We start from the raw sequence: 6,000 nt of genomic DNA, 5'->3' as shown, positions 1-6,000 counted from the left end.
ATGAAAAATCTATCGCCATATTTTCTTCTCAGATATAGTCAGGTTTTTTGTTTTTGGTTTTGTTTATATTGGCTAGGTCTTTGGGTGTGACGCTTTCCCCTCTCATCCCTTGGTGTGACTGAATTAGAAACAAATGGGGCAGACACACCTACCTACAAGATCTAATTTTGTGATTTCAGATATCCTCAGAAGAAACGGCTTCTGCCTGGAACCTGTCTACAGTGTCATCTGCTTGTCATAGCCAAAGGTCTTTAACGGGTAACGAAGCCTTGCTCTCCACAGTTGGTAATAAAACAAAAACATCCAGTGAGAGAGGGCAGATACTGACTTGTATGCTCGTAAGAAGTACAGGGCTCGCATCAGATCCCTGGAACAAGTTCTGACTGGGCTTTAGGAAGGAGATGTCTCTTTTGGTGCTTTAGAGCACCATGGAATGAAACCTGATGTGATCGCATCGTCCGTCCCCAGGGAGAGGCCTCATGGGAAGGGCAAGGCACAGCCACCCCACTGCACAGCACATACTTGGCCAAATGAAACAGTACCTTCCTCCTCCAGCGTGGTTTGCTCTCCCTGCCTCCTGCCTTTGCTTATGCCTTCCACTCAGGACCAGTTAAACGTTTAGTCATCTTTCAAATTCCTCTTCTTCCTCAAAAGTTTTCCTCCCAGCTCTCCTTGAAAACAGACTTACTTTGTGGTTACATTTCTTAGGACACTTCAAATTTAAGATGTTTTACCATAGTTATTTCTTACTGTGATTGTTTTATTTTCCCTTGTTAGATTGTCATACCCTTGGGAAAAAGATTGTGCCTCATTTGTTCATTTATTGTTCCAATCTGGTAGTTCGGCGTACTGCACTGGACGTGTTCTCAAATTTTATTGAATTACATTGGATCTTCCTATGAAAGCAAACATATTAACTTTCCTGGATGCATTAAGGAAATTTTAAGAAGTCTTTGATCATTATTAAGGTTCAATTGTACGTTGAAAGGAGGTGGTTTTGAATCCTGGTTTGATGATATATCAAAGCATGATACCTGAACAATCTGAGCAGACTTAACTAAAGATACGTTGAAAATGTAGACGTCTTTCTAGATCCAATATATAATGTTTCCTTTTCAATTTTGAGGGAAATATTGGCAAAAGAAAGCCTGATTTATGCTTTATGATAGCTTCAAATATGTACCTAAAATTTCACTTGGAATCAGTTGAGATTTTGAATACTATATTTCTAATCCACAAATTAAATGCCTAATCAGTTCAACACTTAAGTGTCTTTGCAGAGGGCTCTGGACTTTTGCAGACGGTGCATTCTGGGGACCATGAATAATTTGCCAATTTTTATAATTTCCTATAAACTGCATGGTAATAAATCTAAATGCTATCAGCTAGTTTATTATTGAGAATGGATAACACAACGATATTGAACATGGCCACCGTTTAGTTGTCTGGAATCATTCATTCATGGGCTAAGTGAACCACTCACACATCAACTTCGGACCCCATCAAAAATAGCACAGTATTATGGGCCATAGTCTTTTAGGATGATTAATTCGCAAATAAATGAAACAACAAATTTTAAATTCATGGATGCCAAGCGTTTACCATTTTAGCCTATACCGTGCACAGGGTATTGTGAAATGGGACCGCAGGTCATAGAAAGATGAGTAAAATACAAACTTTCACCTGAACACAAAGAGCGTAGGTTAAAACACAATATGAGTAAGGTGCTCTGAGGAAAAACAGTGGCCTTTATCTGCGCATACAGTGGAAGGCTTTATGGAAAAGAAAAAAATTTGTGTGGGTCATCTAGGATGAGCAGAGAATAAAAGTGTGTGTCAGTTTTCTAAGATGGAGGGAACAGCTGAGAATGAAAATCAGGTTTGGGAGCTTTTCTGACTCCTGTGGGGAGTTTTGATTGGAGCCCTGTCATTTTAAGTCAACCTACTTTGCTTTTTGTTGTTTTGTTTTGTTTTGTTTTGTTTTGTTCTTTGCTTTGAGAGAGAATGAGCCAGGGGAGAGGGACGAAAAGAGAGAGAGAGAAAGAGAGAGAGCGAGCGAGCGAGAGAATCTTTCAGCACAGAGCCTGATTCAGGGCTCGATCTCACGACCCTGGGATCATGACCTGAGCAGAAATCAAGAGGCAGATGCTCAACGGACGGAAGCACTCAGCCACCCCTAAGTCACCCTACTTTGTAAGTCACTCATCTTTTTTGAGTCCTGTGTTTCCAGAAGCCCTCTCAGAATTTGTATTTACTCCCTGCTTAATCAGCGTAGTCATGAGGCAATGTCTTCTCAAGGCATTTCACTCCCAAATGCATATTGCCGTTGGAAGATTGATGTCATTTTACTCTGAGACTCCCCTCGTCTTTCCTGACTGTATTTAGAATTACTTAGCACTCCTTTTCATTTTGTAATACATTCCACTTCTTTATGATAATACATTCCACTTCTTTATGATAATACATTCCACTTCTTTATCAGTGGTTAACCTCAAGTTATTTATTTTGCAAGGGGGGTTTTAGCAAGTAATACCAATAAGAAAATAATAATACAAGTTTAAATAATAATTAACTTTAAAAAAACACTTTTTTGAGCTCCAGGACCAGGAGAACTGTAAGGTGAACCCTGAGGCCAGGGTTGGGGGTAGGGGTTTGGGAGGTGAGAAACACATTGCGTCCAGGCTCTGGTCTTTCGAAAACAAAATAAAACAAAACAAAACCCACTTTATTGAGGTATGATTGACACATAGAAAGCTATATGTATTTAATGCATAAAACTGGAAGAGTTTGGGGATGAGTATACATTGGTGAACCATTGTCACCATCAAGGCCATAAATATTTTCATCACCTCCCCAACTTTTCTCCCATATCTATTTTTACTATGATGATGATTATTATTTTGTGATTAGAACACTTAACATAAGATCTACCCTCTTAGTCAATTTTAAGTATATAATACAGTATTGTATTTTGTATAATGTAGAATTATATTTTTACATTATATTTTCATAAATATATATTTAGAATGTATTAATTACATAAAATATTTATATAATTATATATAATGCATATTATATAATAATATTGTACATGTTTATATTGAATTGTTTTTTTAAATTTTTTTAATGTTTATTTATTTTTGACAGAGAGAGAGAGAGAGAGAGAGAGAGAGAGAGACAGAGCATGAGCTGGGGGAAGATCAGAGAGAGAGGGAGACACAGAATCCGAAGCAGGCTCCAGGCTCTGGGCTGTCAGCACAGAGCCCGATGCGGGGCTCGAACTCACAGACCACGACATCGTGACCTGATCCGAAGTCGGACTGAGCCACCCAGGTGCCCCTCTATTGAATTGTTTTGATCTTTTTCTTTTCAGTTTTAAGAGGGCTACATTTCACAAAGCCTTAAGTTATATATATATATATGTGTGTGTGTGTGTGTGTGTGTGTGTGTGTGTGTATATATACTTTTTAAAAATGTTTATTTATTGTTGAGAGAGACAGAGTGCGAGTGGGGGAGGGGCAGAGAGAGAGAGGGAGACACAGAATCCAAAGCAGGCTCCAGACTCCGAGCTGCCAGCACAGAGCCTGATGCGGGGCTCGAACTCACGAACTGTGACATCACGACCTGAGCCAAAGTCCGATGCTTAACCGACTGAGCCACCCAGGCACTCCAAAGTTATATATATTTTAATTAGGAATAAAAGTTTAAGCCGAACCCCAAATGATTCTATTTTTGTCATTCATTTCTACAGAATCTACAAGAAGATAAATAAAGCAATAAGGAAAAACTTGTTAAAACTTGTCAATACAATTTTGTTTAAAAAGGAAAAGTATATCAGCCTCTGGTAAGCCACTGAATAGCATTGGAAAATCAAAAAATATAATTCCAATACGATGTCGTAACACCACACTCATTGAAAAATCGGATAAATTCAATTTTAACACTGATTCCGGTGACTCAAGTGTTTTCTCAGCTTTCTTGCCATCTTGATTTTGGATAATACAGAGGGTTTATTGAAAGGAACAGGGGGAGAGACATTAAAGGAGTAAGACCATTTTGAACATACGGATATGTCCCCGCCTCAACCACCCACCAGCAGACCTATATCCCTTCCTCCTCTGAAGGTTCCACTCAACATACTTTCTTTCTCAAGTCGGTTTGGACTTTGTGCACTGCCATGTTGCAGGAGCTGTGGCAACAAGACAAGGCTACAGGCTCTGGGGTGACGATTTCCTCCACAGAACAACCAAGAGACAAAGCGATAAATTCAGGTTGTAGTTGGAAGGAGTGCCTTCCTTCCACCTGTGTTTATTTTCCGTTGATGGCTTACGGTTAAGGGCATGGGGGGCTCTTCACTGTAATTCCTACTCTGCCTGGCTCCAGATGGTCCCTGGCCCCAGCTGTAGGCGTGTGTATTGTGTCAGTAAGAATCCAGAAGGTTCTGAAGTGTGACCTGCCACTGAGTAAGTGTAGCTTAGCTCGCTCTCGTGGAACTGGGATCAGCATGGCATAAAGCTGTACTCAGCACGTTAGTCCGTTTATAGAGAATTAGGGTTATTTGTTATTTGTGGTTAGTCTACTTATGTCCAAACTCAAAACATTTTCTCTTTAAATTCTGGGTCTGTAATTACAAAGCAAACTTCAGCTAGATTTTTCTCCTAACAGTTTTTCTCCTTCTACTTGTTGTGAAAAATATTCAAATTCACTTTCTATTTTTCTTTTAGTTAATATGGGGGAAATACGTAACATTACATATTTGAGATATTTTACTTTTAAATAAAGAAAATCACTGAAGAACGTACAAAATTAGGGAACATCAGCAGGTCCTATTTTTTTAAACCATGTTATATAATATATGCCACCATTTAAAACTAAGAGAAAATTTCAGTGAATGCTAATAAAAATCGCTTGTACCTAAATTCTTTTTCTGGTTTACTTACAACAGAAGTAAAATCTCATATAGAAACCATATTGACATTTCAAAGCTTCTTCATCTGTGTTATTTACACTTTTTGGTTTATTGAGTTTTATTAAAACTAATCTTTTGATCTTTTGTTTAGCATCTTACAGTTATTGGGCTGAAAAATATGTAACCTTCACATTCCATAATTAGCTGTTACAAGATTTCGATACCCACTGGAGCAGAGTGTACTTCTGGAAAAGAGCTTTATTAAAATTTAATGAATGTTTTATAACTGCATTTCCAATTGGAAAAAGAAAGTTTTGCAGCCCCCAAACTTGGGAACATGTAAGCTAAGGTGTGATGATATTTATAAGGAAATAGAAGAATTACAGTGAAAATACTGGAGGTTTTTGGAATATTTTCCATGTATGCATCTTGAAGCCATTACAAATATCAATTATAATTTCAATGAATCCTTGCCAGTGTTGTTGTTTTTTTTTTTTTCCCAATCATGCCAAGTTGTGTCATTTAAAGAAGTCAGATAGAATCAAACTGCTTGTTTGTTGAATTAATAGAGGTAAAATTATAAGAATAATACGAAAAATGAACAATAATTTAAAATTATTTATAATTTGTTTTTGAACTCACTTTGTTTTATAGGGAAAGAAAACATTTCTTTTAGAAATGCAATCAGACAGCTGTGAGTGAACGTTAGAGACCGTTATGTCACCAAATGCACGAACATACTTGATCGTCTATGTGGTTAGTGGAGTTTCCAGATTTAGAAACAAACAAACAAGATATTCACATTTAAGTTTTAGAACAGTAACAGACTTTTTGTATTGTATGGTAGTTAATTTTATGTGTCAATGTGACCGGCTCCTGGAATGATCAGCTATCTGGTTAAACAGAATTTCTGGGTGTGTCTGTAAAGGTATTTCTGGGAGAGACTGTAGGCATTTGAATTGACAGATTGAGTAAATGGATTGACCTCCCTAGGGTGGCAGAGCATCACCCAATCTGCTGAGGGCCTGAACAGATTAAGAAGGTGGAGGAAGGGAGGAGTCCCACCCTCTGCTGGGTCCTGTGAGCTGGGAC

This window comes from Felis catus, chromosome B3 (genome assembly GCF_018350175.1).
Source record: "Felis catus isolate Fca126 chromosome B3, F.catus_Fca126_mat1.0, whole genome shotgun sequence".
NCBI lineage: Eukaryota > Metazoa > Chordata > Mammalia > Carnivora > Felidae > Felis > Felis catus.
Note: the sequence above shows the minus strand (reverse complement) of the source record.